Raw genomic sequence first — 12,815 nt, 5'->3', positions numbered from 1 at the left:
GTAAGCAAAGAAACGTTGGGAGTGAAACATCAGTAGGGACAGAGGGAAAGATAGCTCAGGTAGGCCAGGCCACCATCCCTAGGACAGACCAAGGCCAAGGGTGGGAAGTAGTAGCCTTAGAGCAAGTGGCCAAGTCACAAAAAGTCCCTAGCATACCCTATAGAGAAGATAGCCAGCGAGGAAAAAGAAAGAAACTTACCTAAGGAGCGGCAGTGGAGACAGAAGTAATGGAAGAAAGAGAAGAAAGAGAGGAAAGTAGTGGTTTAGAGGGAGAGAAAAATAGTAAGAGATTAGCAATAAGTAGGAAATTAGTCAACCCAATTTGCCCAGTAAAGAGCGGAGTCTCGTTTTACCTAAAGATTTTGGGAAAAAGAGGGTGTGGGAGAGCTTTAGCAGAAGTAAATGGAGGTGGATTTTTCTAGAACCCTGGGGAAGAGAGATTAGGAGGAAACGGAACAGGAAGTTGAAACCTTTGAATCGCACCCGCCTTTTAGAAGTTATGGCTCGGTGTCCAAGTCTAATTGAAATCAAGTCAGAAGATATAAACCAAATAGGATTTATATTAAACTCGGAGGGGTAAGAGGTGACTAAAGCACTCTTCTACTCTGAATGTATTAGACGTCTGGTAGTGCAAGCAAAGGCAGAGCTAAGGAAGGAGGGTATAAGATTAGTACAGCAAAGTGAGTTAGGGGGTGAGACTCAAGATGGGAGTGTCCTTACATGCCAATCAGGTCTGTTCCCTAACCAAGTGCAGTGTAAGTTGCTATATAATAAAAATCAAAGAAGGTGCGTGGATGGAAATAAGAGTAGTCTAAGTGTAACTGTAGTTACCGAATATAACGATCCGCAGTGGAGGAATCGTTTTGAGCCCCTTGTAAACTCCTGTGACAAACATAAGAGGGGCGAACTGAGTGATGTGGACTAAGAATTAAATCCGTTGCACAGCCATTTAGTTTTTTCCTGGAATTTGGGAGGTTGTAAAAAACATTTAAAACAAGATCTTTTTAAAGGAGAGTTTGAAAAGTATGATATAATGTGCTTCCAGGAAACTTGGTTGTGCGATGAACCTGAACCAGTAGATGGTTTTATGAGATTCTTTAGGGGAGCAATATGGCAAGGGTTAGGACGCCCATCAGGGGGCCTAACAACCTTAGCTTCAACTAGAATAGCGAATAAGTTCATAGAAATAAAAACTAAATGCCGTTGGTTATTGGCAAGCCAGGTAGATCTCTATAATACAATTGGAGGTGCTAAACAACTAATAATAATTAATGTATATATACAACCAGGGAATATGTATGATTATGACATTCAGCGGGGTCTGTATGAGGAAAATCTGGAATTATTATGCATTGGTAAATCAGGATATTTGACACTAATGTTGGGAGATTTTAATCACAAACTTGATCCCAATAGTATTGACAAAATGTATAAGGAGCTACTGGTGGTTGCACAAATCCCAAATAGTATCTTCCCAAATGTGGAATGCTCTGCCCGTGATTTGTCCTTAATAAGAACCTGAGGATCCCTAGGTATGTTCTGCCTCAATGGACTTATGAAGAAGGATCATCTGGCAAAACAGACTTTTCAAATAGGTAACCAGGTATGCCCCATTTATTATGCTTTTGTAAATACCTGGGGCCATATTTATACTTTTTGACGCACAACTGCGCCAACGCAGTTGTGCGTCAAAAATGTTAACGCCGGCTAACGCCATTCCAAAGCGCCATGCGGGCGCCTTATTTATTGAAGCACGTTAGCTGGCGCAGCTGACTGGTGTGCGTAAAAAAAAATGACCCACACCAGGCAGCGCCGGCGTAGGGGACAATGGAGCTTGGGCGTAAAAAAATGGGGCAAGTCAGGTCTGAGGCAAAATATTGGCCTCAACCCGATTTGCGCCATTTTTTTTTACTCCCAACCCCCATTGAAATGACTCCTGTCTTAGCACAGACAGGAGTCATGCCCCCTTGCCCAATGGCCATGCCCAGGGGACTTATGTCCCCTGGGCATGGTCATTGGGCATAGTGGCATGTAGGGGGGCACAAATCAGGCCCCCCTATGCCACAAAAAAAAATTACAAAAAATACTTACCTAAACTTACCTTAAGTTCCCTGGGATGGGTCCCTCCATCCTTGGGCGTCCTCCTGGGGTGGGCAAGGGTGGCAGGGGGTGTCCCTGGGGGCATGGAAGGGCACCTCTGGGCTCCTTCCGAGCCCACAGGTCCCTTAACGCCTGCCCTGACCAGGCGTTAAAAAATGACGCAAAAACGTCTGGACATCATTTTTTCAGGCCCGCCCACTCCCGTGCGTCATTTTTGCACGGGAGTTTAAATAAGGCGCACATGTCTTAGAGTCATTTTTTAGAAGGGAACGCCTACCTTGCATATCATTAACGCAAGGTAGGTGTCCACGCTAAAAAATGACGCAAACTCCAAGATCTTTGGCGCTAGACGGGTCTAACGCCAAAGTATAAATATGGAGTTAGCTTTGCGTCAGATTTGCGTAAAAAAAAACGACGCAAATCCGGTGCAAACAGAGTATAAATATGTCCCCTGGTCCTTTAGAGAAGTGCAGGACTTTGAGGTTGAGCATATAGAGGGCAGCGATCATTGGCCACTCCGATTAACAATACGGTCAGCCGATAAAAATCAAAGAGAAAAGGCATTGACAGTGCTAGTTGAGTACCCTCGTAGGATAACGATCCGCCTTACAGAAAGTAGTTCAGAAGCACTCAATGAATTGATAGTAAATTATCCAAACCTTACAATGGAGGAAGATCCAAAAGATATGTTTGAAGGTTATAATAGGGGTATTGCATTAATGGTGGACTGCCTAAAAACTAAATTAATAATAATAGCAAAGTATGGTATAATTGGGAATGTGGATGTAAAAAGCAAAAGATGCGAAGATTATAAAGGGAATATAGGAAAAGACACTCTACTGATACAGAAGTGAAGCTCTCTGTCAGGCAAAACAAAGTTATAAACTTTTATAACACAGAGGAAACAGGAATAAGTTAGCAAAGATTGGGATACTGTGATTGAAGTGATAAGAACATGGAATATCAGGTGCTTCTGGCAGTTGGTAAGGGAGGGGAAAATGTCAGAAACCATGCGGTGTTTGGTTGGAGAAGAGGATTGGTATAAATATTTGTCTACTGTATATAAAGGCACCAATGCTGAGGAAGGAAGTGGTGTCACTAGGAATACTGGTGAAAGCACGTGATTAGCTTTTGCCCCAAAAAATAAAAGAAACTATTGTAGCACTTAAATTAACTAAAGCGGCTGGCCCATACAATCTCCCAGCAGTATCAATAAAAAAAACATTGATTGGTGGACTTTATTTTTCCATGATACATTTTGTAAAATCCTTGATTACGGCTGTTTCCCAGAGAACTGGAAGGGTGCCATGATAAGACCGATTCATAAAAAGGAGAACCCAATACAACTAAAAAGTATTGGCTGATAAGCCTTTTAGACGTAGGTGAAAATGAGTTCACAAAGATACTGCTGGGGCTAATCAAAGAATGGGCAGAGGAAAATGATCTGATACCAGTAGGCGGATTTAAGGAAGGGCACTCGACAACTGACCACTGCTTTAGTCTGTGGTCATTAGCAAAAAAATCAATTGAAATGCAAGGAAGCCTATTTTGCTGCTTTGTGGACTTTCGCACCGCATTTGATTTGGTAGATAGGAAATTGCTAAGGGACATGCTAAGACAGTTAGGGATCGATTTAGACTTATTATTTCTCCTTCAGGGTCTGAATTCACAAAATTGGGCCCAAGTAATTTTAGACACGAGTGGTTCACTTTAAAAAAAGATCCCCATAAAGAATGGTCTGTGCCAAGGTTGTATGTTGGCGTCAATATTATTTACATTATTTCCGTCGGACTTGCCTGGGGTGTTGCAGGGAGTTAAAGGCTTAAGTCCAAAAATGGATGGCGTACATGTTTCCTGCCTATTATATGCTGATGATATGGTGATAATGGATATGACAGAGTTAGGGCTACAAAGGAAATTAGAGGTGTTCCACTCCTATTGCCAAAGGAAAAAATGGTAGTAAATATGGAAACAACAAAAATAATGTCTACAGGGAAAGAGAAGAGCAAATTTACTTATCTGTTAGGAGGAGAAAAAATAGAGAAGGTAAAAACGTCTAAATATCTAGGAATGTGGTTTGATTCACATTTGAGATGGAAAGATCATATTGAAGCCCTAAAAAATAAAGCTTTATCATCGGTCTGGGGATTGAAACAATTTAGTAGCAAATATGGGGGTCCTTCCCTCCAGCCGGTTATTTCTGCTTTTAATGCCATGGTACATCCCCAGTTTCAATACGGGGTGGAAGTTCTAACACTCTCAGGGAAACTAAACTGGGAGACAGAAGAAAGCATTTGCGTAAAGCGTATGCTATCGTTACCTCCCTCAAGTATGTTACAAGCTATAATAGCAGAATGTCAAATGACGGCATGGACTTACCAGGGACTACAAGCTGCACTGAAGTTTTGGTTAAGCATAAGAGACGTGGGGACTTGTAAGATCGCGAGATTGTGTAAAAAAGAAATAATAGCAAGCAAGTTGTATTGGGCGTTACAAGTGAAAGGACGGTTGGACAAGATCTGTGTTCTCTTAGGCCTACCCTAGTGGCATGGTGTACAAATTCCGAAACAAGATTTATGAACAATAGTGAAGGTAAGGGCAAGAGAAATAGATCTGAAGTATTTGGAGAGTAAAATTTCAACTCAGGCTATGGTCGGGGATGGAGAAACCCGGAAAAGTTCCACTATTGAGAGGCTCTACCTAACCAAAGACTAAGGGACACAGTGTTACAGTTCCGAATTGGGTTGAACCCAGGCTATAGGGACCCCAAAGCAAAAGCAATTCTCAAGGATACCCAGGGCCTATGTACATGTGGCTTACAATGGAAATTTAGCATGCAACACTTACTTTTGGATTGTTACATTTTTAAGGAATATAATATTATTAATCAGGATCAAGCACTTAGGTTACTAATAGATATGAGATTTTTTAATGTAACCTGTGCCAAGACTAATTTCTAATAGGTTTAAGAGGGGTTTTAACTGAACTTATAGGGCCTGGTGTAATGTAGGGAGTAAAGGCCAATGAAGAGTTTGAAATGGTTTAAACTGATTATTTTAACATTACATTGGTTAATGGTAATATTGAAAATTTGTCACGTTTTAAAGAGGTGTGATGCAAAATGTAGAGCACTTTAAAAGCTGTGGGACTGTAAGGCTTGCTTTGTCTGTCAGCAGACAGGTCACTTCAGGAGAGATGCAGCTGTCAAAGCCCAGCTCACCTGAGTTCTTGTTCAGTTCTGATGGAGGTTGAAGACAATCCGACCCCACCCTGAAACTGCTTGTTCCAGCACACTAGTTTTTAAAACAGTGCACTAAGAACAGAAGCTCAAGGGAAGGGGGGAAGTGGATAAAATAAAAAAAAGAGAGACAACACCGTTCTAGCGTTTCCACTGTTGAAGTGCTGCACAAATCTGCGGCCCTTTCTGACTTCTGTAGAAACTGGTGCCTAATGAAACATAAACAAAGAACAGATAAGTGCAACCTATTCCTAAATGGGTTCCTGAATATCCCTTTATTTATTAGAAATTCTCTTCTAAAAGTACCTCTTGGATCCTGGTCTCTAGTTTCCAGGTTTGGAATGTGTTGCTGCTCTGGGATGTGTTTTCTATTACTGTAAAACTTTTTTCCCATATTTCCAGAATCTTTTATAAAACAAATACTGTACTTTTACATCAAAATACAGCATGTAATTTGTGCGAGTCCTTGATTTACTGTTTGCCTTGCTGTTAATGGTTTCCACTGTTCGATTCTTAAAAGTTCCATGAGAAAAAACAATGTTTGCTTCACAAAGTTCTGCAAAATATTCTTGTAAGAAAGAGTTTGAATCACAATGTTCGTGGAAGGTATTTCGTTTCAAATTGTCTATACACGAATCCAGAAATTGTTGTCAAAGTTCTTTCAGGTAATAAAAGGTTTTGCACTTACTTGTTGCTGGCAAGAGATACTGATCAGTCTAACCTTGTCTTCTTTCTCTTTTGCAGGTTACTCATAGGAGAGAGGCTGAAGCAAGGAGGAACCGGAAACCGGAAGAAGGAAGAGCCAGAAGCTGCGCCCATTGAAGTCAATGAAAGTCTGTAAAGAGCAGGAGTGCCAGCGCCGAGGGATCTGTTCTCAGGTAAGCGGGAGGTAGACGAGCACAAGCACTGGGTGAGGCTCGGGGGATGCCTTTTATAGACAGGGCTGGGTGTGGTTTGAAGGGCTGGGTGTGGTCCTCACATGCTGCACATGTTCTTGGAAGGTGTGCAGAGCTGGGTGTGGTTTGAAGAGCTGGGTGTGGTCCTCACATGCTGCACATGTTCTTGAAAGGTGTGCAGAGTTTCAGTTATTATGCAAATGAGTTGGATTAACACATGGCCTAGGGAGGAGTGTTTTAAAGAAGCCTTGGTAAAAGCAAGGCCCAATGTGTAAACAAAACAGCACATTAAACAACATACACAGAAGCCTAGGGGGGGGGGAAGGTGAGATAACAAGAAAGGCTTTCAATAGTAAGTTTAAAAGGGAGCTATTACAGAACCCACTAGTGCAGTGAGAGGGGACATGCTCTTTGCTGTGTACAAACCCTAACAGCAGCCTGCCCAAGGAAAGTGGTTAGTACTGGGCTGTCCAGTGTAGCCACGTAGGAGGACCCCTTAGATGATGAATTCCTCAGAGCATTGGGTTGGGAGACTGGACCAAATGGTAAGCTAGTGATCCCTGAGGGTGGGAGTAGACACTTTCATCCTGTTCAGGTGAGTAGGATCCCTACCACTGGCCTGATAGACATCTGTGCCAGTCACACCATAGTGAGTGACCGTTGGTGACCACAGACACTTATGTCCCAGGGGAGACTAGAAAAGTCAGGATAGCCACAGGGGAGTTCACCTCCAAACCTGTAGCCATACTGCCCCTAGAAAGGGAGGGTATCCTTAACTGGTTTAGGGAGGTAGTCAGTACTGACCTCCGCCTAGATTGGATCTTAGGCAATGACCTCCCAGAAGTGAGTCTGGACCCAGACGGTCGCCCAGGGTGCCCCTCCAACCCAATGTCCTGGGGAGCCAGTCCCTATAGTTAGGAGACAGGGGTTCCCAAGAAAAGGAAAAAAGAAAATGAAGGGTAGGCCACGCTTAAAGATAGTTCCAGGGAGCCAAAGGTCTTCTGCCCCAGTAGAGGGGAGCTTAGAGTTAGCACTGGTGAGGCTTCACCTGACCCCAAAGAAGTCCTGAGTAGACACACAGCTGTCCAGCTCCAGGGTGTTGCCCCTGCACTGACAGAAGGGAGAGTGGAAGGAGGGTGTTTGCCACAGGAGGTGGTAACCCCCCCACTCTAGGCAGCAGGAGGGGTGCCAGGACCCCAGAGTTGACCCTAAAGCAGCTCAGCCTCCTGTCAGTGGAGAGCATAGGGTGTGGTTCTGGGTGCTGACAGCTGCCAGCAGCCTCTGCTGGGTGCTGGCATTCATGGCAGCACTGCACTTGGCCTGGGAGGCAGACCCAAGGGTCAAACGCAAAGTAGGCCCCCTGACCATGTTGGTCATGGTGGGGTTGCTCAAGTGTTGGGTGACCTCTTTGGGTAAGCTATGTGTCGCCCCTGGCAGAGTTAGGGATTGGGGAGGTGGGCACCTCACTACCCAAGTTGGAAGAGAGAGAGGAGGAAGACCCGACAAGAGGCAAGTTTCAGTTTAAGATGGGTCCTTTCACTTTTGGGATAGGTTCACTACCCAGAGGGAGTGACCATAACAGGAGGATGTAAGGCAGAGTAGGCCCTGCAAAGGGACAGCCAGTTTTCCTCACTGTCTTCCTCGCCTAACAAACCAGGAAGACTCTCCCAGGGTTGGGGTGAGCCTCCTGGGCATTTGGGCTGATGGGGGGGGGCTAGTGTGAGTAAACGGGGCTGATTGCAGAGGCCCCTTGTCTTTTTGCCCCCATTTTTCATTTATTGCTGGTGTTTTCCTGACTCTGGTGGTGCCCTGGGTACTGCTAACCAGTCCCAGGGCCTGTGCTCTGTATAAAATGAGCATGCAGATTAGGCTAATTTTAATTGGCTAAATCAACCTACCTATAAGTCCCTAGTATATGGTAGGACATGTAGGTTTAGGGACCCCAGCATAGGTGGTCCCCCCAAAGGTGCACTGCTGAGGTGCCCAGTGTCATTTTAAAGGCAGGCCTGCCTTGCTGGCTGCTTTTAAATTAAAGTTACATGCAAATTCTACTTTGGAATTAAAAGTCAATCCAAAGTCTTAAACTACCTTATTTTTACATATAAGTCACCACTAAGGTGTGCCTTATGTGCCCCTATGGCTGGGTGCCATGTAACTATAAGCAGGGACCTTATAACAATAGTTTTATAAGCCCTGGTGAGGTAAAACAGCCAAATTTGTTTTTCCCTTATTGTAGTGAATGGCCCACATAGGCTAGAATGGGGAGACTTTATTTGAATTTTAAAAGTCCCCTTAAGTAAAAGATACCTCAAGTTGTGTATCAAATTAATTATTATAATAAATACCACAACTTCCAGTTGTTGGATTTAATATAACTTGTTCGGGTAGGGAGTTTTAAACTTTACCTGAAAAGTTGCCAACCACAGTCCTGCAGTGTTTTTGCTGCTTTGCTCTGATTGGCCAGCCTCTGGCAGCCTGACCAGGCTGCCTTCATGAGGTATGAAGTGGCCTGGCTCAACACAAAGAGATGTGCCTGGGGAGGAGTTCTTCCCTCAGCAGATGGAGAGGCAGGAAGGGGAGGGCTGCCAAACTGGTCTTCAAAGGCATGGAAGGACATTTGGAGCAACCCAGCACCTCCCTCACATCCTGCAAACCAAGACAATTAGGTCCCCCTGATTAGATTAGGAGAGGACAGGAGAAGGGTGTGTTTAAGATTTTTGGCCACACTAGTGGGTGGGCTCACCCAGATGCAACCTCCAAAAATCACTTTCAGCCATGATGGATTTTTGAAGAATGTTGCTCCCTGGGATTGATTTTTGCCACTCTTCCCAGGAAGTGCTTACCACAGGGCAAAGGTCCATGCACCTGATTGGAGAACCAGGACACCCCTGTTTTTCACCCAGGAGCAAGGATAAAACTGGCAGACCTGCACCCACACCTCAGATCCCTACCAGATTCTAACAAGGAAGAACTACAGAAGAAGGACTGCCTTGCTGGCCCCCTGACCTGCACCTGGACACTGCATTCTCCTTGTGAATTTGCACATTATGTCTATAGTGTACATTTACACTCCAAATATGTGACATATCTGAGCAACATTAGCACTACCTTCATGGCAAATTTCACTTGGTGAAGTGGACATAGCTGAAATGTTTCCAGTGTGACATGAGTAATTCCATGTCACCTTCCTCAGGCAATTGTACTGTTCTTAGCAATATGGCATGTTCTGGGAGCATCATTTCACATTGTTGTGTTATTGTGTATCTGACAAATAAATATCTGCATGACTTTTGTGTGTGATATGTGGGAATGAACTTGGCATTAGCCTACTTTTGTATGACAACAGATAACTGAGGTATGCTCCATGAGGCAAAGCATTGAAGGTGATGTGGTCTCCTATTTGTTCAATGGTTACTGTGATTTCACAAGTTCAGCCACCCAATTGTATTTGTCTGAGATCCTGATTTTCCTGTGGGCAACTGTTGATAATTGTTTTTGGTAGGCATGCATATAGTATGGTATGTGTAGAGGCCATTTTGGTGGAGTTTGTAGCTGGGGCCTTCTTGACATCATGGTAATGTTTGCTAATCACAGCTGTTGTTCAAGTGTGAGCAGGAAGATGTGGTGGTCCTTTTTCTCTTTGATTTTTCAGCATCAGCCCAGGCAAACGAAGGAGACAGGGTACGACCAAGTGGGGAAGCATATGGCCACGGTACCTCTTTTTTGGACTCCACCAACACAGAGGGACTAAGTGGTGCAGAGGATGAGGGGAGTGCCATGGAGGAGAATGGATCTACATCTTCATCATCGGAATCAACCTCCAGTGGCCTCGTCCTAGTGGTGGCGGACCATCAGGACATACTCCTGTACCATCTTTGTCCCCCACCCCCAGTTCTACCTCCACCCTCCCTGTTGCTCCCCACCCAGTTGGTCATGCCCGCTTACCCAAGATAGTGGATGTCTCCTTTGGTTTAGACACCTCTGCCCCAGCCGCTGTTATTCCTGCTGCCCTGAGAGAGGAGGCTATTGGCCTCCTGAGGAACATCTCTGTTGGTCAGACTGCTATTGTGAATGCCATCAAGTCAGTGCTTAACCTGTGCTTGTTGTTTCCGGTACGGATCACCGGCACTTTTTTTTTAGGGCCGGCACTTATTTTTCTGCCTCAAGCATTTACTGTGAGCAAAAGACACATAAGGGAAAGATGAGAAAAGAAAATCAAAAAAGCTTCACAATGGGAGAAATCAAAAAGCCATTTCGAGCTTGCCCTTTCCTCTGTTCCCTCCATCCCCAGTTCCAAACTCATCCCTTACAAATCCAAGTCCTCCCCTGTCACACCTGCTCCTCCACAAGCACCCATAACCCTCCACTCCAAGAAGAAACCCACCTGTTGCGTAGGTACTCATTATCCTACTGAGACTACTAGATTTGAGAGGCATAATCACCTGAATTGTTGGGCACTGAGTACAATCCCACACCAGGTGACACATGTCGGCCTAATCTGGGTTTTTCAGGCCAACTAGAAGTGTCTCATCTCCACCCGTGAGCAGGTTGATAGTGGCAACCTGGCACATGACAGAAAGGACTCCTCAGGGGAATCATGGTCGATCAGATCTCATCCCTTTCTCTCAGTTACATTAGTCTCACACAGGCAAACACAAACAGATGCAGAGTATAGTTTAATAAGGTTTATTGAAGTAACTGCATCTTAGATAAAAAGGCAAGTACTGCAATAACTTGGATCATAAAACACACTGGAAGCAAAATTGTGACAAGGAGAGTGTAGGAAAGTACCATCTTTCTTAGCAGGTTACCCCCATTTTTACCTGTATGTCATTATGTTTTTGCATGTCTCACTGGGTTCCTGCTGGTCAGGACCCCTGGGCTCTTAGTTTATGGCCTAGTGTGTGTGGTGTGTATAGTGTTTGACTTTGTCACTGAGGATCTGCTAATCAGAACCTCATTGCTTATGTTCTCTCTGCTTTTACATTTGTCACTATAGGCTAGTGACTTCATTTACCAATTTCAATTTCCACACTGGACCCCCCTTATATGTCCCTAGTAAATGGTACCTAGGTACCCAGGCATTGAGGTTCCAGGAGATCCTTATGGGCTGCAGCATTTCTTTTGCCACCCATAAGGAGGTCAGACAAACCCTTCCACAGGCCTGCCATTGCAGCCTGCATGAAATAGTGCACACACTATTTCACAGCCATTTTCACTCCACTTAAGTAACTTTAAGTCACCTATATGTCTAACCTTCACTTGCTGAAGGTTAGGTGCAAAGGTACTAAGTGTGAGGGCACCCTTGACCTATCAAAGGTGCCTCCACATAGTTCAGGGCCAATTCCCGGGACTTTGTGAGTGCGGGGACGCCATTACACACGTGCACTACATATAGGTCAATACCTATATGTAGCTTCACAATGGTAACTCCGAATATGGCCCTGTAAGGTGTCTAAAATCATGGAATTGTCCCCCCATTCCAAATCTGGTATTGGGGAGCCAACTCCATGCATCCGGGGGCTCCATTATGGACCCCCAGTACTTCCAAACCAGCTCTCTGAAGCTTGCACAGAATCTACAGCTGATGCCTCCTCACAGACAGGGTTCTGCCCTCCTGGGGTCTGAGCAGCTCAGTCCGAGGAAGGCAGAACAAAGCATTTCCTTTGGGAGGAGGGTGTTACACCCTCTCCCTTTGGAAATAGGTGTAACAGGCTGGGGAGGGGTAGCCTCCCGCAGCCTCTGGAAATGGTTTGAAGGGCACAGATGATGCCCTCTTTGCATAAGCCACTCTACTGTGCTTCAGGGACCCCTTGTGTTTGCTCTGGTGCGATCCTTGACAAAGGAAAGGGGAGTGACCGCTCCCCTGTCCATCACCACCCTAAGGGTGGTGCCCAGAGCTCCTCCAGTGTGTCCCAGACTTCAGCCATCTTGCTTTGCAAGGTATGGGGGCACTCTGGAGGCCTCTGATTGGCCAGTGCCAGCAGGTGACGTCAGAGACCCCTCCTGATAGGTCCTTACCTGATAAGGTAGCCAATCCTCCTCTCAGGGCTATTTAGGGTCTCTCCTGTGGTTTCTCTTCAGATTCTGCTTGTAAGTTTCCTTCAGAAATCCTCCTGCAATTACTACTTCATCCTCTGACCTTGGATCAACCGCAGCCTGCTCCAGGAACTGCTGTAATAGCAACAAAGTATCCACAAGGGATCCTTTTCCTCTGCAACTTCAGCTCCAGCCAGCCAGCAATTGCAACATTTTCCACAATGTGCATGCTCCCAGGACTCCCTGTTTTCACCCTGCACCAGAAGGACTGAAGAATTCTCCCATGGGGTAACAGAGTCATTCCCCTGCTCATGCAGACACCTTCTAAGTCAACGACCGGTTCACTTGGACCCCTCTCCTGGCAATGAGCATGCTCTTTGCAACACAGAGGGTGAACCCCATTGACACAGACTGTCCTGAGGTCCTGCTGTTCCAATTTAGAGGAGGTAAGACCTTGACTTCTCCCAGAATGACAGTACCCCTGTGCAAAGCGTCGTCTTCACCTCCTGAGGCCTCTGTGCACTGTTTCCAAAATTCCTTTG

The sequence above is a fragment of the Pleurodeles waltl genome, chromosome 2_2 (assembly GCF_031143425.1).
Source record: "Pleurodeles waltl isolate 20211129_DDA chromosome 2_2, aPleWal1.hap1.20221129, whole genome shotgun sequence".
Taxonomy (NCBI): domain Eukaryota; kingdom Metazoa; phylum Chordata; class Amphibia; order Caudata; family Salamandridae; genus Pleurodeles; species Pleurodeles waltl.
Note: the sequence above shows the minus strand (reverse complement) of the source record.